This window comes from Anas platyrhynchos, chromosome 15 (assembly GCF_047663525.1).
Source record: "Anas platyrhynchos isolate ZD024472 breed Pekin duck chromosome 15, IASCAAS_PekinDuck_T2T, whole genome shotgun sequence".
Taxonomy (NCBI): Eukaryota; Metazoa; Chordata; class Aves; order Anseriformes; family Anatidae; genus Anas; species Anas platyrhynchos.
The window spans coordinates 17756861-17783013 of NC_092601.1; the positions used below are offsets into that span (position 1 = coordinate 17756861).

Sequence of the window (26153 nt, forward strand, 5' to 3'; positions counted from 1 at the left end):
CTCCAGCTCCGCCGGGCTCCCCGGGGCCGCGTATCCCAAAGGGGGCAGCTGCGACCCCCCCGGGACCCTAAGGGGGCGGTAGGGCCCTGCTGGCCCTGTGCCCCCCCCCACTATTTCCACCCCCACCCCTCGGGCTCTGCCGCGTGGGAACCCGCCCGGCGCCGCTCCCACGGGGGCTGCGGGGCTGCCCCAACCCCCCGCCCACCCCCGCTTGCCTCCGGGGCATTAATTCATTAGTTTTAATAAAGAAATGTATAAGCCCGAGGTAGAGGTCGGAGCGTTTTAATAAATAAAGATCGGCTCTGCGAACTGCAGTGATTTTTAGCTGAGTAGCTAATCTTCTCAAGGGCTTAGCTCGGGGGGATCAGAATAAACAGATAATAGAAAGTCGTTACAGGCACCGTCCCCTTAAACTCTGCTTAGGAAGTTTTATTCTTTTAAGTTATTTCAGATTCTGCAAATTCTATCTGCACGTCCTGCAGGTGGAAGGGGGGAAAAGAGAGATTAAAAATGTTAGCTAGAGACATTCCCCTCCACTGGAATCTTTTAAAAGAGTGAGTTCATTATATCCCACCACATTCAATTTGCAAATGCAGTTCCCAATGCTATTCTTCATGGTTAATAACTGGGAATTGATTGAAAAGGGAGGTCATGCAGCCTTCAAAGCAGAAAGAGCCGAGCCTAATGGGGCTAGTGAAGAGATGGTTTTACATACACACTTTCAATGGTTGTTTTATTAGATGTTTGCAGGTTGTGATTAACAGTATGTGGCAATTTTATTATTGAACAAACAATGCCTCTGACAAGCAGGACACAGCCTGCGAGGCGAACGTGAACCGTTGCAAAGAAGAGATTGCACTTGGAGTTTCCATACGTTTATACCAGCTAATTAGGGCAAATCATAAATTACTGTGGGAAGGGAAGATTTGTGTGTGAGTTGGTGTAGTTCTCCTTGAGCGAACCATCTTCCACTCATAAATTATCTCGCGCAAGAAAATGACCTCTGCAGGAACAAAAGGAGCTCTCCTAAACCGGGAAGCGGGAGGAGAGGCCAAGCTTTGAGAGCCACCAGCACCTCTTGACCCTCTCCCAACGGCAGAAGCTACCCAGTCAATAAACTTTCCCCCATGCCTTCCCTCCAGCTCCGTGTCAGGGGATGCTGCTGCCACGACTGACAAATCCCTCTTCAAAGCTCCAGCTCCTGTCCTTCGGCGGGCGGAGGCTCGGAGCTGTCGTGGGCTGCAGACATCCTTCCCAGAGCCAGACAGAGCACACAGGGCCTGGCATTTTCCAGGTCTTAACCTGTTGCCTGATGGAGAGAGAGTATTTAAAGCCAAGAGCCTTCTTAATAAGCTCCGTGCAGTGATGGCTGCTGAGGACTTCTGTGGTAGAAGGGAGGATTTTGAAGAAGCCTGGCAAAAAGTAGGCCCGATGCTGGCCTCAGAGGGGGTTTTGGCTTGTTCTCCAAAGGATCAGGATTAACTCCAAAGGTGGTTGTGGCAAAAGAGAGACAACATTTTGTTGGCAAAAGCATTCTCTTCCTCCCATAGTTCCTGCCTAACCCTGTGTAGTGGCTGGAAGGAGTAGGGCAGATTTTGCTCCCTATAATCCAGCTTCATTTCCAGCAGCTGTGCTGGCAGCAGTGAGGCTTCCTCAGCTTTACACGAGTCAGAAGGATCTGGCCACAGCCTTGCTTTCATTAATAAGCCACCAGAAATTTTAAGATCAATACTGGTGTGAGGATACACAGTACACCCTGAATGGGCACTTGGCTTGCAAAGTCACAGCTGACTTAATGGGATGTGTAATGCTCTTAGCTGGCCCTGATAAATTATCCCCCACTGGCACGCACCTGGGTGTCTTCCAGGCTGCATGCAAGGTGGAAAGGCTGGAGATGTGCACATCTGCCCCAAAATCACACAGATAACCCCTCGCAGACCAAGGAATTGGTTAGTGTTCACTGAGGTGGGAGCTCAGCAGGGCAAACTCATGGAGCTCCTGAAGTTCCAGCAGCCACGACGCCTTCAGCTGCAGGCAAACCAGGTTTGCTCCCACCATCACAGCTCACACGTGGGCTGTGGACACCCAGCCTCACCTGCCTAATCTTCCCCAATCCGTGCTCTTCAGGGTGAAGCTGCCATTTGCTGCTGCAGAAAGACAAGACAGGATGTTAAGAGAAAATCCTCAAGTTGTCTCAGGTATTCTACATAAAGCCAACATACTTAATATTCCTCCCCCAAACTTGCCTGCAGCCTCTCAAGGGCTGTAAACCTTCTGGCAACCCCGCTGAAGGAGCATCCCCAGCCCTGCAGCATCCCTGCTCGGGGAGGATGGCCAAATTCTGCTCCCAGATGCTGCGCCTTGAGCCAGGAGCGATCCGAAGGACACCCACGGTGGCACCCATCGGGACTGAAAATCAATTTGCTCAAGGTCACGGGCACGATGAAAGCAGGACCAGGCATCCCCTGCACGACACACGCCCTGCTCACTAGCGAGGCTCCAAGCGGAGCCCTGCCAGCATCCATGAAATGCGCGGGGTGTGCCATCGCGGGGCACTGTCAGATGAAACCCGGGCAGTAAATCAAACGGCGTAGCACAGCTTAATGCCCTGTCTGTGACTGTACGTGATACACAGCCTCTTCCCACAGAGTTGTGAGGATCAGCTGGAAAAAAAAAAATCCGATATGACTTTTGGGGTTTGATGCTCCAGCGTTTCCCAGGCTAAGATGAGATCGGTAGGTCGGACCCATAGCCAAAAGCTTCTTTGTGTTTTTATGCCTATTAAGCTGACCTCTTATACATGAAGTCTGACAGAGGTGCTGAATAGTTTATGTAATTTTTTTTTTTTTACTGGATCTAATTCTAGCTGACTCAAATCTGGGTTTTCTGATTGCAGAAAAACCTTCAAACAAGGAACAATCTAGCTAATAGTGCTTGCATAAATCATCCTCAAAATAATGAGTATCTGCGGAGTGAATTCATTTAGCTAAATAGATGGAAGACCACTTTAAAGTTATTTAGAAAGATTAACAAAAGAGAAGGGAAATGAAAAACAGATAATAAATTGACGAGAGAAGGGGAAAAATTGTATTAGAAACAATGAATTTGTAATAAATTCAAAATGCCAAGGAGAAATTTCCAAAAAAGGAGATTGGCACGGTGGTAGTTTGGCTGTGCTGGTGCTAAAATGTATTTTTAATTAAAAATACACGGATGTTAAAATGCATTTTAAAATGGATAGATAAATAGGTCCCCAGCCAACATCACATTTTTACTTTTATGACTTTCAAATTCACCAGTAATTTGTCATTTCCCCAGCACAAGAAAACCCTTACTTACTGCAGGGCTGTTTCTTCCCCTGCACTCGACATACCTTCACCAGCCCTCCCTGCAGCAAACCACTTATGTCACCCTGGCTGATGGTGGGATTTAGTCCTTCCCACTTGGAGCCTGCTCCGTTTTCCATCAAAATCCACAGAAATCCTTCTATCAGTTTGAATTTGAGCAAGATTAGGACTTTTTTTTTTTTTCTTTTTATTGTCTTCAGCTCCTGGAGATCCTCACAGCAGCAGCCCTGATGTCCACAATCATTCTGCTGTTGCTGAAGTTCATTCAGAAGTTGCTGAAGTAGACATGGAGCCATCCAAAGGCGCCTCATTCACACACCACCACGTTTGGTGATTCCTTTCAGTGGTTTCAGGTGAGGCTGAGGGTGGGAGAAGAGAGAGGAGTTGCATCAAGCCCCAAGATAATTGAGCATGAAAACTATTTTTTCATTGATTTTCAAAAAAACAATTTTTCTTTCTTCACCAACAGCAATTTAGGGAATATTTGCCCCCCTCCCCAAGGTCACACACTAGGTTTTAATGCCTTTATGGAGCAACGTTTAGGTTCTAGGTCACCGAGCCTTAAGAAATCCAACAGGAGGCCCACATGAAGAGTACAAAGTCCCACCTAAATCCTGAGAATAAGGCTGGAGAAAGACTGGTGCAGGGCTCCACACGATGCTTCTGAAGTTGACTCTGCCATTCATGCTTTGTCTTCCAGAAAAACATCATTTTTCAGAAGAAAATGTCCCCTATCAACTTTCAGCACTGTGTTAGAGAAGCACAAGGCTACCCTCCTTCAAAGCCTTTCGCCCACCTGCACTCTTTCCAGTCTCTCGGCTGAATGTGCAGCATTTTTAAATACATCACCGAGCGAGCATATTTCAAACCCACACATTTTGGACAGGCTCAAAACCTGCATTGTGGCTTCTTTCTTTCTTTCTTCCGTTGTGTTTGCCGCTTTGATTTATTTACTTCTCATATCATGTTTAGACTTGCTAAATATAAAAACTGTTTAAAATAACTGTGCAAAATATTCTCCAAGTCCTTGAGAAGAAAAAAAAATACAGCGCTCAAGACTGCCTTCTCATGTTTTATGGTTTTAACACATGTTGCAAATAGAATATTTCCATAATATTTGTTAAAAATAATTTCCACGTGAAGAAGTTAGTTCTAAGCCAACAACCCCAGCGAGGCAGAAGAGGAGCTACCAGGTTGGCAGCGACAGGCGGTGCTTTCCTGAAAAAATTCCCCAAAATCACTGAAAGATACAACTTTGAATGGGAAGACAGGTTTAGTCTCCATATTCCACCTTTGCTTAGTATCTTCGTTGTCTCCGTGATGTGGACACCCGCTCAGTGAGAAGGAACCAGTGTCAGAGAGCCCAAGAGCTGCAGATGTGTGTTCCCTGCAGGAGTAGACACCCAAAGGCATGCCAGCATGGCTTGCTTGCTCATTGCCCTGCCTTCGCATAGCTTACTGGTCCCTGAGCTCCATTTCCTGACTGCCTTCTGAGTGTTCCTGCTACAAGCAATCACCATGGCCATGATTTCCTCAGCAAGAGCGTTTCCTTTCACAGATCTGGAATTTCACGTCCCCTAATGTCACTGATTGCCCCGTAGCCTTATGCAGTGAGAATGAGAGAAGCTCCACTTTTGCCCAAGCCTGCTGCATTGCCACTTGTTTATTAGATGGGCAAGACAAGACAAAAATAATGACTCTTCAGTTTGTTGCCAGTAAAGAAAACACTTTTGCAGCCTTTGAGGCTTTAGAACTGCACCAAGAGTCTGATTTCTTGCTGAAAATTTATGCTTCTACTCAGACGACAACAGAAAATTAAAGAGAAATAAAACAATTTAACCAAAGAGCTACCTGAGTAGTTTTAAAATTAATTAAAATTAATTTGTTCATTTAAGGGGCTTCACTGTAGGTCAGACCCCATCAGAGGTAAAATTATTCTAGTTGATTTTATTGTTGGTAAATGCATTTATGGTGCGACAGAATATTTGAAATCACCAAGGCAAACTGCTGATGGTACAGATTCACTAATTTACTGGACAAAATAACCTTTGTTGCACTAAGAACCGAATCTTATGGGACAAAAGTCCTTTAAATAGCTGCTAATATGAATTACCCAAGATGATGATGTTGAAGAGCTGAATATATTAGAGAACTTAACATACATGGGGATATACACAGAATATGTATGGGTTGAATATATTAGAAGATGCTTTGCATGAGCAATAACTTAATTTGGGACTGTTACGTGTCCACAGAGGGGAAGCAAGCAGATGCCTTTTATACACACTAACTGGTTTGACATTTTTCTTCCATCCCTCAAAGACAACTGTTGGATGGCAAGCACAAGGTAAGGGAGTGAAGCCGAAGGGACCAAACATTGCACTGCTGTAGAGGTTCAGCTATCAGGCAGGAAATCCTTGAGCTGCAGCAGCTGGGACGCGTGCAGGTAGTGAGAGTGATGCCCATGCATGGCATGGCCAGGCTCCTCTGCCTGTCCTAGGTGCAGAAGGACAGTGATGAGCCAAAGATCTTGTTAAATGCTACAGGAAACAAGAACTAAGCAGTGCTGCATCCTGCTCATGCTATGAAACTCCTATAATGTTCTTTACACAATTTATTGTAAATCACTCATGGCTTGTTTAACGCTCCGCTGATTTTATCTTGATTTATTGTGTTGCCACCCTGCCTGGTGAGGCAGCAGCCGTGGCTTTATGGTCTTTAATCAAAGCCCAAGCACCTGTAGCAGCACGTGTCTGTCTGCCCAAAGCCCCTGCATGGTGCTCAGCATCCCACGAGCTCGTCTGTGATTGACTGAGCCCGGAGCCCTCGGCCCTACCCAGGGACATCAGCACTGCTCTGCTCCCCTCTCACCATGAGCCCACCAAGGTCCAGCACAGCCCAGCTCTGGGATTTCCCCTCCCTGCTGCTTTGTGGGGGGCACACGAGCCCACCTGCCCTTCTGCCAGCTTCTGTTATCCTTTACCTTAATTCTGTAGGTGGTTTCTGTAGGTCTTGGGTGAGAGCGTAGACCCACAGCTGTCCACAGCACTGAGAGCCTGTGTTCCTCAGACAGCCTGGGGAGGCAGAGATAAGGAAAACAAAACCTTTAACATCCTCAGAGACAACATTTTACCCCAAACAATTTATCTGGGGTCACACAAGAAGCCTGCAACAGAGGAGCAGATCCAGATTCCCTAAAGCTTTAATTACAAAATGAGCTTCTCCTCGTTGGACAGCAGTGCGCGTTGGATGACAGCCTAAGCTGGTGAGTGGTCTCCAGCTCCAAGGAGGTCAGCAAAGGGAGGCTCTTTTTGAAGGCATAACCCACAGAGAGCATCTGAAGGTCAGGAGAGCATCTTTGCTCCCTTTTCGTGGGGCAGCAGACTTCACAAGATGTAAAGAACAGCTGCCTGAAAGAATCCTTTCATCACTGCAGGCAGCTAACAAAGCCAAAAATAAATATTTCAGCTTCTGCAGTATTTAAAAAGACTTTATTGCTGTAAGGCCCAAACTTCAGCGTGTCAAGGCCTCTTTAAGCAACTCGACTTAAACAAGTAACTGCTTTAGGACCGTTAGAAAGAGTTAGACCAAACGCTCAGCAAAAATAGAAACCGTTCCTGTGAAACTCTGCTAACACCCCCGAAAAAAGCTGAAACAACTGCACAACCAGCTCTGAGGGCACAGCTCAGACAGCAGCACTCTGTGGGTCCCCAATATCAGCCCTGACTGGTAAAGGAGCCACATGGTGCCCTTGGTGTGGGGCTTGCCCACAACAGGGCTGCTGCTCTGGGGTTTTGTGCAGGCAAAGCGGAGAGCTGTGGGACACGAGGGGCATGCTGGCTATTTTAATCCCGCGCCGTAGACACCGAACAGCTGCACGTGCCGGGCGCAGGCCGGGCGCAGTCACGTCCTGGTTTGCAAACCTTGCCTGAAACACCTGGCTCTCTGCTCCCCGAAGGGCTGCGGGGTGGCCCTACAACCACACAGCGGGGTGCTGAGCTCGCTGTCCCGGGGAAGGACACCCCCTCTTCATCATCTCCAACACTCAGGATTATTTAGGGAATCCTAAAGGGAAGGAGGGTGGCTAAATGTCTTTGCTGGGTAACTAAGAAGCGGAGGCTCCAGCGTCTCACTTAAGGGACAACCCTGTGATGACACGCTGGAGTTTTCCATCACCATCGTGTTTCCAACAGACGTGGGAAAAATACAAAAAGACATATGCAAGCCTGAAAATACAGTGTATGCTTTTAGAAGTAAGGCTCTTGCTAGCTTGAACGGGAGCCATGCGGCTCAATCAGTATCAAAAATTTAGCAGGAGCACAAGTCTTCCGCAAACTAAAGGCAAATGAATGTTAAAAGTCCACCTCCAGCTCACCTTTGCCCTTCCATTAGCTCTGTATGTGAAAATGTTCTTATTTATAGACCTATAGAGACTGGCAAGTAAATAAAGGAGCAAACAAGCTAGAAGCAATAGGTTAAACTTATCTGCAGGACGAAGAACAGCGCGGTGAAAGCAGCTAAAGAGACCTCGAGATGCATAAGAAGGACGTATTTCTGAATAATTCAGCCTGGATGCCCGGCAGCACCGAGAGACAGAGGTTGATTTCTGCTGGAAATCCCTGCGGGTGACCACCCCAGGCTGCACTATCAGCTGCCTCTTGTGCTCGTCTGATGGATGCTTTTGGCAAACGTGTCCCAGCCCACAAAGTGCTTGCTGCAGGTGGGTGTCGCTGCACAGCTCAGTACGGGGTGCACCCAGGGTCTCCCCGGCCCCGCTGTCACCCCTCATCCTGCCTTGCTGCTGGATGAAAGCAGAGCTGCTCCGGCCTTTGTATGGGGAGGTGGGGAAGGAGAAATGGCTCTAGCAGAAGCAGGTGTTTTTGCCATCAAGATTTCCCCCGTTAAGGGAAATCCAGTTTGCTGAAAAATTGATAATTCAAAAGGGGTGGTGATTTATAGGATAAAAGGTGCAGCATATATACTGGGAGGGGAAAAAAGGGCATTTACAAAGCAGCTGAAGTATGTAAAGATTTGCTTTCACATTAGCTGCCATCTGGGTAATTCACAAGAATAAAGCCGCTTCTTATCTCACTTGAATCTGTAACTTCGTTCTCATTCCCAGCATGTCCCATCACACAGGATACAACAGATTATTCCCCCCCAAGCTGTGCCCATGTGGGGAGAGAAGCGGGCACGTCCTGGCTGTGGCCAGGCTCCCTCGAGCCCTCCCGCAAGCCTGAAAGTGAGCCACTTGGATAGGGCCAAACCCAAGCTACCAGAACAATTCAGAGGAAACAAACAAAATCAACCAACAACAAAAAACAACCACCCCAAAGCCTTGAAGATTTGCAGACATTTCTGTTAGTTAAGGTTTTCTTACTGCTCTACGTGCCAGCATTTCACATCCCTGTGGCCCCATGGAAAACATCAGACCTCTGCTCCTCCAGCCTTGCTCCTGTTCATTATAAGGGGATCTACTGGTGGGTGACCCTTCAATGCTGTTAACTGTTCCCTTGGAGTGAAGCACTCGTTGTTTTAAATAACTCAAAAGGATGTATTTCAATCAGCTCCCGATTGTTAGGATTTATTAGGCTGAACCCAAGGGCAGGCATGGAAGCTAATTAGAATTATTATTTTCAGGTGACAACTATAAGGAGCTCTCAGGGACATATTCAGCCCTTCATTTTAAGGCCGAGGTACAATTTTCAGGGTTGTTTTCTGAGATCATTTAATGGGATGGTTCTTTTTAATAATGCAGAGGGGTTGCGGTGGGAAGAGGAGGAAAACCAGACCCCACTGAGAAATTTGGGGGGATAAACAAACAAAAGGATGTTAATAAGGGGGGTGGATTATTGCACTGAAAGCTGCCATGGAGCCAATTTCTGGCCCAGCACAGCCACTTCAGTGCACCCAAATTCCTGAGTTGATCACAGAGGTGGAGTACAGGGCTCAGAGCCCATCACAGCTTCATTTGTGTTATTTCTGTGGGTTCTTTATCTGGCAGAGCCACAAGCACCATTCCTCCCTCTCTCTCTTTACACTGCTGTCTTGGTGCATCCAGCCCCAGCCAACGGTGAAGCTGAGGTCCACAACGGGGGTCAGGATGGTGCAAAGCCACTGCCACAGAGCAGCCACCAATGGGCAGATGCCATCGCTGGAGCATCTTGTGCAAAGCCAGTGCCATGCCAGGAGGTCTTTGGGTCTCTGGAGCCAACCCAAATTTTTCCAGCCATGCAGACAGACCAGGACACATCCCTCTGTGTAGGGGCATCCTGCCTTGGTGCGGGGCTTTGTGGGGTTTCTCCCAGCACCCTGTCTCTCTAGAAACCTTGGTGTATCAGGGGCAGCAGTGTCCTCATGTGCTACTGAGCCATTGGGGCCGGCACCTTCTCTGCTGAGCAGCCACCACCGCCCTCAGCTCAGGGCACGGAGAGGAACCAAGAAGCAAATTATTTACGCAGAAACAACCTACTCAGCGGTTGTTAGCCCGGCTCCGAGGAGCTCACTGCTCCTAATGACGTCTCCAGAGCCTTGCTGGGAGGGAATATTAAAGAGAAGAGCAAGAAAACAAGCCGGTTGTCTTTGGTGACTGACTGATGCCAACGGACTGCAACTTGCTAAGCATTTTCAGATAACATTTGCAGTTGACGACTTGACATTTGGAAACCCTGAGGACCTGGAAGTAGGTGGAGGAAATTTCCACTCGCGAAGGCTGAAGTGCATTAAACTGCTTTTGATCGGAGCTGTCTAGAAAGCTTGGGACGTATGAACAGACAAACACACGTAGTTCAGGGACGCCTTCACCTCTAAGAGCAAAAAGCAAGTCGGTGTTAACACAGGACACGGAGGCATCCAAGCTGCAGCAGGGTTAAGTGCCTATATTTTGGGTATCAGGCTAAGGGCCACATCCTGGCATTACTGAGGGCACTGTGAGGTACTGAGGAGCCCCAAATCCTGGCTGAGGATGGAGGAAGTCAGCAGATCCTCCTGCTCCACCACCCATACTTGCAGCCCCACAGATATAGCCGGGAGGAGGTGGCTGCTGCATGGTGACCTCTGTCTCCATCTCTCCCCTGACGGTTCTGGGGCAATGAGCTGAGCACCTGAAACATCCCCACTGGCTTTTGGACATTTAGGCTCTAAATGTCTTGCTGTGGGACCTCGGTGTCCTTTGGTCGTGCAAAAGGAGAAAACCAAAAAGCTTCCCCAAGCCCTCGAAAAAGAGTCTGCGAGGAGGAAATGAAACCAAATCAATTGCTTGCGAAGAGCAAGAGAATATTTCACTTCTGCATCACAGGACACATTCTGCTCTGACACTCACCATCTTCTCCCCCTGCCTCAGTTTCTCCTTTCAGAAAAAGGGGCTCAGCATGCTCTGACAAGCATCAGGAGGCAGCTTCTCTCAGGACCTCTGTAGGATCTACATATCCATCTTTGGGGGCCCTCTGCTGGCAGCCTCTTTTTCCAGGAGCACAGCAGAACCCTGCAGAGATGGGCAGGGGGACATGGATCTTTCTTTCTTTTCGTAGAAGAATAATTAGATGCACGGACAGAGCTGCTGAAGGACATCACTTGTCACAAGCAGTCCTGGTCTTCACCAAGGTCATTTTAGCCATGTACACAGCCTTAGCTGTGCACTAGGAATATTTGTGTTCTTCTATTTAATTTGCATGAAAACCTGTGCAATTCCAGCAAGCTTTGCATCACTTGACCCTGCTAATCCTCCCTTGCCTTCCCTTTCAGCTCAGATATCACATCAGAGGTGCCAGGGGAACGGAGGGACCTCGTGGCTCAGGTCTCCTCAAACCCATCATCCCTCAGCAAAAGCCTCTCTTCCAACTGTTAAGAACCCATTCTCCAGGTTGCATTTTTATTTTATCACCTATTAATACTTACTTCTTCGTGCCTCAGCATTGTCTTTTAGCACAGATGATTCATTTCTCTTCATCCACTGAAATATCCCCCAAATGTTACTTAACCAAAAGCCAGCCAAAGAAGAAATGCATTTTTCTTTTGTGGAGGAAACCAGTTCCCCTACCAACAAAAAAAATATCAAGACAAGCAGGTTCAATGTGCCTTTGTAAGTCTGGATTGGACTCAGTCCTATTTTCATCCCATTATTCTTTCCTTCACAATTTGTCTAAAGCTTTGCAGACTGTGAAAGGCCAGTCGCTGCCTGGATTGCTTTTCCTCCTCCTTTCATACGGAGTACTCTGTTTGCCATTCTTCAGTTATGTGAACCACTCCTGAATGACACATCTGTGAAAAGATTTTGCCAACAGAGATTTGTCTTTTTTTTTTTTTTTTTTTGGCCAACTCCAGCCCCTTCAGGATCTCTTTGCAGAGACTCCCCGATTTCCTACACCAAGGTCTGCTTCAGACTTGAGTTACTTTCATACACCTGAGTACTCTTTAGCCACCCTGTGCTTCCTGCCCCTCATAGGACCATTCTTGCTGTTGAAAACAGAGAAAGTTTTCAAAAACCAAGACTTCTGAAGGTTTCTGGTTGTACAACTTGACATGAGCCCTGAGCACCAGGGGGGTCTCTCCCATATCGCTCCCTCCCACACAGCTCAGAGGATTTTTGACTCTGAAACACATAATCCAAAAAGGCTCAGAGCATCCTCACCCCAGGTACATCACCTTTTGTTCCTTATAAGCCTGGGTTTCCTTACCCTTTTTCCTTGGAGACCCCACTTCCAGCAGCCGCACAGCAGAGCCCCAGCCTGGGCTTGCTCGCCCTGCCCATCTCTGCTCCCGGTGGCTTTCGGGAGATGACATGACTTCAGTACCGAATACAGGGGAAAAAAAAAAATAACAAACCAAGAGACAAGAGTAACGAACACGGCAGAAAGCACTATAAAAAGACCTATGAAGAGACTAATGACACTGTTTAAACAAAGTTGTCTCCTGTGATAGTGCTAAATCCTTTTTATGACCTTTCAGCCTTTCAGAACAGTTTATAAGACAATTTTCTGTTTGCTAGGCTTACTGACAAACAGCCGGTAACTGCTTATGCTGGTACCAGGAGTCCCATTACAGAACAAATAAAGTCTATTTTACTATTTCCCCCCCCTCTTATAAAACACGGAACCATTCCCCTCCCAAGCTGGTCCACCAGAGGAGGGGAAAAGCATTTGGAGAAAAGGAAGCGTTCTCCAAGAGCAGCATCACAGGAGGCAGCAAGAGTTGCTGGGGGAGATAAAGCATGCGATCACTGCATAAATGATGCTTTGATCACAAAAAGCAAAGAGCAAGAAGACAGTTTTAATGGTCTGAAAACACATGAAAAGCAAATGTAGGAAGCAGCTTTGATACACAAGACAGTGGCACAGTATTTATTTTGTGACCTTTAACAAGTACGGGCAGTGCAACAACAAGCTAATTTGGTGGAATAAAAAAATAAAATCAAAAGGAGATGGAAAAATTAACCCAAGAGCTTCATGGCAGAGGGAGGAGAGGAGCAGACAGGGCTAGAAGCACCTCTGCTGACTGCTGGCACGCTGGGGACAGAGCCCTGCAAAATGCTTTGTGCCCCCACCAAGAACAGCAGGTGCCCAATAGTTCCCATGGACAGGGAATTTGGGAAATCACTTGGCAGAACCCCAGAATGAAAGCACACTTACAGCAAGTGTTAGAGGTTGTATCTGCACACAGCCCAAAGGGAGATTTTGTGGGGGATGCCTCAGCAGCCAGGTGGGGAGGGTGAGGGGGAGAGAATTTGAAGGGTCGGAGGGGAGCAGTGAGAGCATTGACCGGGAATTAAGTTTTCAAAACAATTTTGAATATTATTGAAGAAAAAAAAAAGAGCAAGATGTGCATGTGAATCTTTCAAGTCTTCTCAACAAGATGTTTAAAGTTGACAAATTGAGAGCTATGGAATTAACAAGTTTCATTCTGCACATGCATCAGGCATTAGAGGCCCAAGAGCACACACAAGCTCCTGCACTGGTGCATATGCCATTAAGGTGCCTCTCCTCAGGACTCTGCCCTGGCCATTTGCACCACTGTTTCATTCTCACAAGGATAAGGTAGAAAGTCTTTCAATCCCCAGTACCTATTTCTGCTTTAACCCTGCAGAAAGAGCACTTGCTGCATGCCATTATCTCACCGAGAGCACAAAACACCCCATGGGAGAGAGAAAACTTCCCGCACAGACCACCAAGGCCAACCCCTACCTTAGACAAATGGTCTGAGCAAGTTGCTGGAAACTGATGGATTTGGCCAAAAATTTCTAAGCAGTGAACGTCCCACATGGAGGAAAAAAAAAAAAAAAAAGGGCATGATAAACAGTCACAAAAAGACAGTGCCCATCAGCTAATTTATACCCCATGAATAATTCAGCCACATCTATTAAAAAAGCTTCAGCTGACTGGAAACACAGAGAAGAGTTGGTCTGGAGGTAGGGAGGAGTGCCGGCCACCCCAGAGGCCTCTCCCTCTTCCTGTGGGCTCTTGAACTGCACCAACTGGATCTGGAGGCTGAAAGATGAAGAGAAGTGGTGGAGAGGAGCCCAGGAGATAAGAGCACAAGGAGCTCCTCCACCTCTAAGCGCATCCTCCAGCTGATGCCTCAGGCTTTCTATGGAAGAACTCAGCACTCAGCCATCACAGCCCAAGTGAGGATGAAACCCCACGAGAGGCTGCCACAATCCATTTTGGGGCAGCAGGGACCTGGCCAGAAGGAATCATCCCCCGTGCTCTGGGCCACAAGCAGTGTTTAACTCCCTGCGCTTGGCCTTCAGGTTCTTCTCACACCACAGAAGTTGGAGGTGTTTCAAAAGCAAACCTATTTTCCAGCACTTTCTACCCCTATTTTTTCTCTTAAAATCATAACAAACTTCCAGAGACCCTGGGACTGAAGGGGCTCCCTCCTTCCAGCTCTCTGCAGCCACCTTCCAGGGTGCTCAGGCAGCTTTCCACGGGATGCGAGAGCAGGACCCATGGCCACCCTGCAGGACAGTACAGAGCTGGTACCATGGCAATACGTAAATACTGCAGCAACCTCCTCCTCTGAAGTGCTTTGTGAGCAGGAAGAAGCCAGAGCCCATCTGAATCATCAGGACCTCTGGAAACTCATCACAGCCAGCAGAAGTCAAATCTCACTCTTCCTCACAATACGCAGCAAGCCATGGAGGCTGTTGCCTTCTCTCATCCAAACTTTGCATTTATGTAACCTTAGAGAAAGCTCTGGGCCTTCATCTTCCTAAGCAAAGCTTCACTTCAGTCCACTATAAGCAAGTTTTTTTTTTTTCCTCCTCTTTTCTTCCAGAGAGCTCAGCATTTCTCAAACCAGGGTTTTCAACCTGAAATGGGGTCATAAAACCTTCTTAGTGGGGTTACCAGCCCCTGGCCACTTTGTGTTTGTTCCAGATAATCTGCAAGGCTGAGTTCACGGCAGAATTTTTGTTGTTGTGGCAGGATGGAAGAGCATAATTTGATTTAAATTTATCTTTGTTAGCCAGCAAATTTGTCTGCCTCCTCTGTTGGCCAGCATTATCGTTTTGTCAGGGCCAGTAGGAAATATCTGCAAAGCGTTGTGCTGGCAGCAACAAAAAAAAATCTGTTCCACAGATAAGTGTGGGATAACAGTGGGAGCAAGAGGGGGTCAAATGAGACAAAATTGGTTCGTGACCCTAAGAAATAGGGTGAGAGACCTGCAAGGCTGCCCCCCTTCTGGTACGCACTGTGCGGTGCAAGCTCACGTGTTCCAGCCAAAACTTCATTTTGTCTCAGGTAACAAGGGCACAGGAAGGAGGAGGTGCAGCACCAGCCCCCCTGCAGTAAGACAAGGGACTGCCTGGAAAAACCAAAAGAAACCTTGTGCTGTTTGCTGGGGGCTTGGAGCTGCCCTGGCTGCTTCCCAGCCCTTTTCCTTGCATCACCTTGGCCCAAGAAACGTCCCATACAGGCGACATTGCCAGGGATGCTTTTTTCTCTGCTTTCAGGCTCCTTTCTATTGTCACTGGGGTCTAAAGCAGCGTTAGTAGGGCAGTGACAGAAGCCTCATACATATTAAGTATACTGAGGGTGAAAAGCTTAATAAACCATCACATCTGGAGCCTTCTTTCCCTCTCCACAGTCATGTCTGCCTTGACTTATTCCTGCTCTATAGAGGAAATGGCAGGATTTAATAATCTTTTATTAGTATGTCAGCTTTTTAAATGGTCAAAGCATTATTCATAGGGCAGGTTAAAAAAAAAAAAAGGAAACGCAGCACATTTAGTTGAAATACTACTTGTTCCAGCCAATGAAAGGGTTGAGATAAATACAGCTATGTGTTCCTGGCCCCTTTCTGTCACATCTGGAGAGGAGCCGTCACACTTTCTCTCCCAAACCAGCCTCATTTTTACTTCATTTCCATGCTTCATGCCCCTGTCACTCCGTGAAGCAGCTCTCTGGGAGTTTGGGATCTCATGCCCTCGAGCTGCAGGAGAGGCTCTGGTTCCACCAGCTTTAAGACAAAAGATGGGTTGCACAGATACAAGATGGAAGTCTCAAGCATTTCTGCTAAGTTCAGGTCTGCTCCACCTTTACCTATTATTGCTTTTACTCCCCATTTCTTTGTTTCACCTATGCCTGTTTTTTATTTTTTAAAGTTACCGAAAGCCTTTGTTTTCACAGTTCTTTTGCCACCCGACATTGTGACCAGACCTGAAGAGTTGGTTTTCAGGCAGAGGGGGATATTTTCTCTCCACCCAGTGTCTTGCTTCGAACTTCTTTAATTAAAAGCACCAACAAGCTTGTGAAACAAAGCCTCGTAGCAAATGCATGAAATTAAGTTGCCTGAAACAGACCTTCCAGAAAAATACATTTATATTATATAAAGATAAATGAGTAAATGTTTTTCCTCATGCTTGCTCAGAAGGATTAGAAAATATCACCCTCGTTTTTCCCCATATTTAATTTTCTGATCAACCCCACATCTTTTACTCCACCTTCCAGATTTTGGGGTTCTGCTTTCAGCTGCAAAAGCTGAAAGGCAGCATCTGCTCCCAGGTTCTTTCTGGCTCGGATGGGAAAAGCTAGAAAACCTGTTCCCATCACAGTCCCAGCCCAGACACAAGATGTTCCCTGATGCATCCATGTTTCAAGGGCTCATTAAGAACAGACCTTCTGAAACTTGGAGGCTTACCCTTCATTACTGACTACACTGTCCTGGAAGCCTATTACCTTTAATTGGCACACAGTTGCACCGAAAACACGGAGCTGGCTCCACTCTAATCCATGCAAGCACTGCCTCTAGATTTCGATGGAGGCAGCTTCTTACCCCAGAGCCTCTTAGAAGTAAATCTTATTTAGGTCAGCAGTGACATTTTCCTTTCTGAAATAGTAGGCCAAACGCCAACGAAATTGGAGCACATTAGTTGGAGCAGTCAAGGGATTTACTTTACAATACTATGTATTACACCCATGTGAACACTAAAAAAAAATGTGACCCTGCTGTATTGAACTTCCAACAACTTATTCATTGGTGCTGGGTGAACACAAGAGTTTCCATTCCGGAGGAAACCTAGGTTACTGTTAAAAGAAATCCCCTTTAGCCCCACTTGGAACAAAGACCTACACTAAGGCTTCCCATCAAAGTCTCAATTCAGTAACAGGCATACAAGCTCTTCAGCTAACAGAATATACCTGAGAAGACTTTATGAATGTCCAAATGGAGAGCTTAGCTGTCAAAAAGTTGTATTTCTGTAAAAATCAGCATGTTTTTATGATGTGTTTTAATGCAAATAAAAGCACCAGCTTGGATGGGGAGAAGCCCTGCCCCAGGAGGGTTTCAGCTGCCAGGACATGCTGCAGCCCTCTGCAAGGGGAGGGTGATGACACTTTAAAGTTATTGAATCCTCTCAAACCTCATTTTTTATACCCTGATCAACAAGATGGATGAATGATACAACTGACAATGTCTTTTTGCATTAAATGCTAGAGAAACCCCGCATCCTTCAAGCTCCTCTGATGGGAATCAGGCCATCCTGGCCTTAATCAGGAATGATTATTATTAATTCAAGAGATTGTCAACTTGGCCCAGGGACTGCACACCCAAACTGCTTTCTTCCTATCCTTCAGCCCAAAGAAGGGAGTAGATAAGCAGGGGGATCTAGGATCAGTTGTAACTGAGGGATTCCCAGGATCTCAACACAATTCGCACCTACTGTTTCTTCTCAGCCAAAGCCTGTGCTCTTCTCTTTGCCTCTTTCTGCAGCAACGTCACCCAGAATCTACAGCAGGACCTTCAGTGACAGTGCCTGTTCTTCAGTGATTACCTGTGACAAACCCTCCTTCCAAAAGCCAGTTGACCATACTAGCCAAGCAGAGCTGCTTGGGACTGGGAAGATGGTGATCAGACAAGAGCTGGAATCAGTTAATGATTGAACAGTGCTGGATTTGTGCTGGGAGCCCAATATTTTAGCAACAACTTGAACAAACACCCCTTGACAGGCACAATCCTGATGATATCGCTGCACAAATTCTCACAAGGAAATGTTCCAAAACCAAGTTTGACTTGAATGACAGAAAACAAGCTCCTGCCTAAACCCAAATTACTGACAGCAATTGATCAATCCATGTAGCTTTATTAGCATAGCCTGACTGCAGGCTTCTTCCCAACAGCATCTTGAATCAATAGCTTAATTGCCTTCCTGGCTTGTTTTGCTTCTGGTTAAATTCCCTGATTAATCCTGCAGACTCAGGGAGGCTGAATGAGTTAAACCTGGACAGACCAAGCAGGATGGGCCCTTGGATCTCCACCTGGGAGCAGGCAAGATCAGCAGGCCGGATACACCAGGGGAACACCACGGTGCCCAGGGACCCATCAATGCGGCATTATTGCCTAGGAAAAGAGAGAGGTGGATTTGCACATGCACGTGCATGAAGACACACTGACAGGCAACACGTCCCTCGCTGGAGATGCTTCCCATGACACTATTGCTGCTTCTCGACTGTCTTTTCTTCCCTATTTAATCCTTGCACCTGGAAACAGCCTGGCACCAGCCGATCTATACTTGCTCTCAAGCAATGGTCTTTAAACATTGATCACTATCACTGATAGCCTGTTTCCTACTTTTCACCTATCTAAAAGCACATGTTGCCTGCAACTCAACCGTGGCAGCTTTGAGGGGGCTTTTTAAACCACCCACTGTATCCTTTGTTAAGGCAGCTCTTTCCAGATAAGACAACTGGCTCAGAAGCGTCATTAATCCTGTAAATAAGATGTCCCTGTTAGACAACTTCTGTCACGTCTTAGACATTTGTTAGAAAGTGGCAATGCTTTTGTGCCTCTCCGCTAAGTATTAATCTTCTAGAAAGGCTAGGGGAGCTATTTTAAGTGTGACCTGCAAAGTAAAGACAGTCATTGAGTGTTTTTATTACTTAGATCCAGAGAACAGGTAAGGAACTGGGCTGTTTGTTTTTCCTACTTGGAGCTAATGGAGGTGAGGATATTTGTGGCCCTTGAGGATACAGCTTTCGATTCCTGAAAGGCTACACAAAGGGTGAGAGATGGTAAATCTATTCTAACTAGTAGACTTCTAGTTACCAAGAAATTGTAACCAATTAGTGGTCAATCATAGAAGGTTAAATTGCAAAAGAGATTTTGGTTGACTAGAGAACATTTGTAAGGTGTTAAGGAAGCAGTGAGTGAAGACACCGACTCACAGAGTTGGATGTGATAAAGCCTAACAGCCCTAATGTCTAACGTTAAAAACAAGACAGAAAAAAGGTGACAAACCAAAGCAATACCTCACCGATCAGCCTTTCCTCAGGTGGCTCAGCAGGGGCTGGGGTTGACAAGCAGGGACACTTTTCATTGATCACACTTCCCAACAGCTCCTAATGGCAGTGTGATCTCATCGCTCCCAATAAACCTCAGTGCATTGTGGGCACAGGTCCCAAAAGGCGACCTGAGCATCATGAACATTCCCCCAGATGCAGATCTGCATCCACAAAGCATCACATAAAGGGTTTTATCCCTGTAATTACTCCACCACAGTCTTAGGGGAACACCTTGTGTTTGCAGCAGCCGCTGCAGTGCTGGTCAGGCTGTGAGCAGCTGGCCGCAGAGCCACGGCGAGATGAAGCCCAGGTCCCTGGTTCTATTAGCACCCAAGGACAACCAAGAAAGGACCACAGGTTGCTTTCTTTGGAAAACCATCATCTGAGAAATTTCTAGCCATGCCATTTGGGAGCAGAGGAAGGATTTTCAGAATGAAAGCAGCTTAGTTACACATCTGAGACAAAGTTCTTCCCAGACAGGAGACATGTACTTGTCTGCGTGTCATCTAACTTGTATTTAAACCCTGTTCTGAGGGCATTTTATTTCAAGAGGGTTTAAACTTACAGGCTGCACTGGAGAGTATTTCATCCTTAAAATACTCCTCCAGACAGGAAGGTTTTCTTACCAAAGGTTACAAGAAACCGGCTTCTGACATTTAATCATGGTGATTTGCTTCAGCAGGCTGGTATAAAGTACCACTCAGCATAAATAAAGACATCAATCTGGCTGAAATTTCCCAACTGCTCCAATTTCATAGGGCTAAGGATGAGTAATGCTCCATTCTTGACTCCATTTGGAGCATCTCATGGACGAGGTGGTCCCTATGGTGAATTTGGGGCCTTCCGTGCACACTGCAAGAGAAGCATCCAATTCCTCCTAAAGCCATTAAGGGGCAAGAGTCTGCTCCAGGGTGTTTGTACCACACTGTATGGGGTCACCACTTGATGCTCTCATGTGTGACAGCAGCAGTTATGGCCATGCCCAGATAGAAGAGTGGATTTAGTTGATTTAGGGCTGCTGCTTACAGTAGGACAGGCAGTGGGACAGGGGGAGCACAAATACAGCAAGAACATGCCGAGGAGATTCTGGACTGGCAGAGCAAAATGACACATGTAAATCTGTTTCATTGGAAGAGACCTCACTATTTGAATAAGTTTAATATTAAACCGATCCAAACATTGGAACAAGCCCAATTATCAAGGCAGTTCACATGCGCAGGCACATAGGGCGTGATGCACCTTCAGCGCTGTTGCCACGGTTTGCTACCAGCTCATCGTGGCTTTGAAAATTGCTCTGAAAGTTTACAGTAAAGAAAATAAAACAAAACACCAGGAAAGGTCACTAAAACAGCAGGCAGGAAGATGCTCAGGACACACTTGCTGGCCTCTGAACTTTGATCTTTTCATGAGCAAGGTGCGCCTCTCCACTGACCCCTACTTCAGCCACTGGAGCCTCCATCCATCCTCATGTTTAAGAATATTCACTATTTCAGAGTTTTTATTTCATAACAAACTGTGAAGATCCCAGTCAGAGAAGCAGGATTACAAAACCATTCACTGTTTGTCATTTTACTGCAAAACCCCTGTTTTTTTAGGCCACAGCATTCACAGGCCGCTGCCCACCACCAGACACATTAGCTGAAGGTCACAGGCAATGCTGCTGAGGTCTCAGGAAGCTCTGCGGGGCTTGACTCCAGGCAGACTTCATGTCAGAGATGTGGACTTATTTCTCTGTTGCCCCTAGATAATGGCCTACAAGCCAGAACAACCAAGGGCCCTACAATAAGGCACCTTAAGCAACACCAAACAGCTACACAAGGAGCAGGCCCAAACAATTCAGCCTTTGCCTCATTAAAACCTGAGCACTGATGTTGCATGCAAGGTTGAAGACTCTCAAAGGGCAGCTTTTGTAGGAGAATTAAGCACTGAGAGGAACATGGAGGGCCCACAGAGCCCAGGCGACATTCCAAAAAAAAAAGTCTTTTGTTGCCCAGAGGACAGATGGCTCTGACCCTACTATAGAGGAGCTCCTCATGCTGCCATCGTTCATTTCACAGGAGGAAGAAAACATCCGTGACCAGGTGGGTTTGTCTCTCAGAGAAGCACTATGTACAACATGTTAGAGTAAGCCAAGAAGCAGTGGGCAGTCTCTGGAACACCATACAAGAGGACTGCCCCCAGCCAGCTGTGCAGAGAGGACACATAACAAGGCCAGCCCCACTCCTGGGTCAGGGTGGCTGCTGCAATCACTCCTGCTCACAGACAGAACAACTGGACAACTCCTCTTGCCGAATGATTTCTGCAAGAGGCAGTGGAAGAAGCATCAAAGCCACCACTAGCTTAGCATGGGAGGGAGAGCAGCAAGGCATAAATACAGATGTCCCAGGAGAGAGCCAGGCAGCTTTGCAGCCCAGCTCCCTGCACAGCTCCTCAGCTGCCTCATTTAGGAGGAGAGACAAAAGGTTGCATTACCCCACTCAGCCCTGGAGCAAGAGATAATTAGTAGCTCATTGTTTTAAATCCTAATAAGTGTTCCCCAAACTAACTAGCCGTGTTGGACATAATGTAAATGACTCTGAAGAAAACACGATTTGTGGAGCAGTCTAATTAGATGGCCATGAGAGCAAGGAGGCTGTGCAGCGCTCGCTGCCGAGGGAGACCTATTTGCACAAACCCCAGAAGATTCCCACGTAATAACAGGAGCCAATGTCTTCATTTCCTAAACATCCACTAGCGAGCAGCCTACAGGCTCCATTTCACCATTTGCAAACACCAGTTTGCTCTCTGGATTTAATCCCTCCTCTTTGAATGAGGCAGGGGAAAGCAGTCGTTTTGGAGTTGTGGCACTGCAGCAGCTGACCAGGGAGCACCCACAAACCCCTGGCAGCCAGCTTTTAATTGATGTAACACCTCCTTCCAGATCTTACCTGGCAGTTTGTGGCACTGAACGTGGATTTAGCTCACTGCTGAGGAGCTCAGGCTGCAGACCTTGCCCTCTCCTGTCCTGAAGGTGCAGGACAAGAGGAGCCTGCTTTCCTCAGTCGTCAATGCTTTAAATAAGAGTTCAAACCTATGTTCTTGAGAGCTGCAACAAGCAATTACCTCCTGATTGAAGGTTATTGGTGCCCACAGTCTTGGCACAGCTTGTTTTCTGAAGCACCAATGGGCAGCAAATAAGTGTTTTGTCACAAATCAAGGCTGTCCTAGAAAAGCCAAAGGAGGGTCTGCAGCAGGCACAGTGCCATTTGCATTAATAGCAGCAAAGTGCGAGGGGCAGCGTAGGACAGAGATGAGATACATTTCCCCCTCACTATGAAGCTGAGTAACCTCAGGCCAGAACCTAAGCTGCGTGCAGCACCACGCTTATGCTCATGCCAGTTTAGGGACACCTGCATTCCTGCTCAAGACACCGCTTTCAACGCTACTGTGGTCAGGCTGTGCTCCTTGGAGGCAGGTTGCAAGCACTGCACAGCCTCTTAGATCTGCTCAAACCATGGATTAAGGCTGGGGAAGATCCCACTCCATCCCTGGCTAGATCAGCTCATCTCTGCACAAAATCCTTGAGCACTGGCCCAGCCACAGCATGATCCTTGTAACATGGGCACCTCTCTGCTGTGCCCTTTCTTCCAGCCACACTGGAAATAGCCCAGAAGCATGAGATGGCAGCTAGGGGAGGCACAGCAGCATTTCCCCAGTCTGTGCCCCAGTGGCAGCATGGCCAGGACAGTGAAGGAAGGCAGAAAAGCATCCTGGAAGGTGACTGAGCAGCAGAAGGTCACAGTTGGCTGGATTCGAACTGCTGCGGTTTCCTCGTGCTCCCCTACAAGAGGGAAATGAGCTGGAGGGATGGTGCTTTAACCCCTTACAGCAACTAATCATGGTTGTTCAGGATCAGGTGAAGCCAAGCGAGCACAGTGAGAGGTTAGGAGGATTTCCTGAGCAAGGCCAGCTTTCGTGCTTGGCCAGCCAAGCCGGACGGCAGCTCTCGAGAGGCTGCAGACGGACAGTGCTGCAAAGCCAGGGAGCTCCCAGAGCAGCCACCGATCTGAAACAGGAGTCTCCAACCCAGGCAGGAATAAAGTCACAGCAGATGTGGAGCTCAGGCCCCACTGAAGAGCAGAGCATTGTGCTACAAGAGTGCTGAACAACCTGCAGGTCTCCCTTTGGAGCCAGATTTCCCCAGGGAGCCTCGCTGCCTCCCTCCGACCTTGGACGCAGACACCGCTGACCTGAGTGCTCCCGAGAGCATCCGGGTGACTTTGCAGCACAGAGTAAATGGGGCTTATGGAAAAGTTACTCAGGCACTTCTGGGCTTATATCCATTTCTGGAACTGGAGGTACCTGGGCTTTGTGCTCACTTCTGCCTAAAATATTTATGTGCTAATAAAGGTGGAGCCAGAGGAGCCTCTGAGGTCACTTAGAGAGGTAAAATCCTCACTGCAACCGAAATAGCTGAGACAGCAAGCAAGTCAGAAGCAATCAAGAGCAATTAGAACATGCCTGTACTACATAACGTTTACTTGTTATGCTACAAGGGTCCAAAAAGCAAAACAAAGGGGTTTTGCTAATTCTTTCCTACTCCATTACCCTTGCAACCAGGAAAGCATATTAAACACCTCTGCTGCGCTCTCTGCTTTCTGTGTGTTCGGTTCAGCTCTCCCTTGTCTCAATAGCTTAAAAGCCTGTTTTTCCCTTTAAAAGCCAACTTGCCTGCCAGGTAGCTTCTCTTAATCTCTCAGTCTTGGCTAGAAGCCTCTCTAGGCTGCTGAAAGAGATAGCTACTTACCCTTTGTTCTTGCGACAAGAAAAGACTCAGCTATCAAATCCTTCCAGATTCCTTTGTAGTCTGAGAGACTCTAAAATGGAAAGAATAAAAACCCATGTATCAGTCTAACAGATTAATTACTACTAAGGCTACCAGTAGGACCAGCTGATACCCATGCCCCTCCTCTCTACAAAGCCAGCCTTTACCAGCCACGATGGCTACGAGACATGATAACAGGGTCATTCACCTCGGGCATCATCGCATGCTTCTTAATGTCAGTGGTTGGCCTGAGAAAGCAGCCAGAGATGAAGCCAGTGCTTCCAGCTGTGGCTTTCCCCCTAAGGCTGATGGAAGAGGTCCCCAGGAACAGAGCCAGCTGAGGGCTGTGGTACCCAGGCATCCTCCAGAGCAGGCGGGGCAGATGAGGACATCCCACCAGGATGGGCAGAAGTGTGCTCATACTGGTCTGAAAAGTGTCTTCATACTGGTCTAGAGCTGTTGCTTTCCTTCTCAGCGACACAAAGGCAAGGTTCCTTGCACACAGCTCGTCAATTAAAGAAAGCACATGGCTCCCATGGAGGCAGCACTCATTTACACAATCTGAGAGTTAATCCCTAAAGTTGCGGGCAAAAATAACACCCAAGCTAACAGTTACTTCAGCACACACAAAGATTTTCATTATGCAGCTCTCAGTAGCTTACAGAGAGTTTTTTCAAAATGCATTTTTCAAAGTCATTTGTAGGGAGCATTCAGCATGGTGAGCATGAAGAGCCCCCAGCACCCCACACACCCTTACAATGCTGCTTTGCCTCTGGAAAGCAAACCAGCACCCAGATGCTTCTGCACCAGGAGGGTCTCAGCCTCCCAGCACAGACCCCTGCACACCTCTTGCACAGCAAAAGGAAAGGGCATGGAAACCCCTCTCACTTATCTAGACAGTGAGAGTCAGAGAGAGTCCCAACAGAAAAGAATAGTCAGTTCAAGTAAGCTTTTCACAGCTCAGTGTTAGATGTACTGGATCTGCATTCCTCAATAGGGCTATGAATGACTCAAACTGCTGTCACTTCTCAGAAAAAGCCTTCCCAAGAACAATTGTTCAGGTTCAACCTCAGTTGAGAGCACACCAATCTCTGAAAGCATCATTCACTCTCCTGCTGCACCGTTACTCACCATCAGGGCCCATCCCCATGCTGTTCTGCCCACAACTGCTCCTTTCCCAGTCACAGGGACTCTTCTCCTTCTGCCTTAAGCAGCACCTTGCTCTTCTCCAGCAGCCTGAGCATGCTGCCTGGCCACATATATAACCGATCCTTTAACAGCTGCAAAACATTTCTTCTGATTTCTGCAGCAGAATAGCTCCAGAGGGGATTCAAGCAGGGTTAACAAAGTTCTCTCTGCTGAAGATCAAGCCTAGTTCTGGGCTAAACAGAAGGATTCCCATTTCACGTGAAAAGACAAATACTACAAGCAAGAGGCTGTTGCAACCAGTAGGGATGCAGCAGAACACAGTACAAAGGTACCAAGCTTTTGGAAGCAATTTTTCCCATCTCAGTCTTATGCAACCCATCACACCAGGTCAGTCAGAGAAGTCCAGTGGTTACACTTCATCCACTCCAGCTAGCTGAAGCAACGGGCAGATGCTAGTGTCACTGCATGCTGTAGTGAGCAACACTGGGCATCTCCACACCGAGATAACAGAGTTCTCTGGTTACCAACCTCTTTGCAATACACATCTGGACCAACAGCTAGGGAGGCTCATTCAGGCTTGGGCTCTGGAGCAGCGGGTTAAATTTCAGCATCATTCTACTCCCCAGCTTGCTGTTAGCCTCTTCTTCTGGTGCTCGGTTGAGATTAGAAGCCTTTGAAATGCATATGTGGTTGTGGTCCAGGAGAAAGTCTCCAGGGAAGCAATTTGCTGCAAATACTCAGCTACTTAAAAATATTTATATATGCTAGGAAGGGATTAGACTTCATTTACCATTTTCTCCACCTTTAAACCTCATTTAATGCAGCATTAAGCTCTAGCTGCAGTAGATTGGTTCTGAAGTTGTAAAGGAGAAAGACTCATGAAACAGTAAGATGGTTCAGCATGGAGAGAAGAGTGATGGCTCACCATTTTCTAGATGGTGTTACGGTAATCGAGAACTAAAGGATGTCCAAGATAATCAGCCTAACACTCTTTTACTTACAGGAGAGCGTTCCCAGACTAGGGAGCATCACGAGGAGACAGAATCCAAGAACAACTTTAAAAATCAAAAGATGAGAGCA

General features: G+C 47.2%; 1 long non-coding RNA gene across 9 annotated transcripts; it reads right to left on the reverse strand.

Annotated features, from left to right (window-relative positions):
* Positions 1-339: 339 nt before the first annotated feature.
* Positions 340-25210, reverse strand: LOC139998744 (uncharacterized). 9 transcript variants are annotated; one of them, XR_011803608.1, is made up of 6 exons: positions 25056-25210; positions 23907-23976; positions 8728-10830; positions 6331-6421; positions 3374-3706; positions 340-2147 (listed from the first exon to the last, which is right to left on the reverse strand). It is a non-coding gene; the product is annotated as an uncharacterized lncRNA (long non-coding RNA). The 9 variants fall into 9 exon arrangements; XR_011803605.1 differs by lacking the exon at positions 340-2147 and having other exon boundaries at positions 3164-3706; positions 25056-25203; XR_011803607.1 differs by lacking the exon at positions 340-2147 and having other exon boundaries at positions 3164-3706; positions 8781-10830; positions 25056-25201.
* Between the last annotated feature and the right edge of the window lie 943 nt (positions 25211-26153).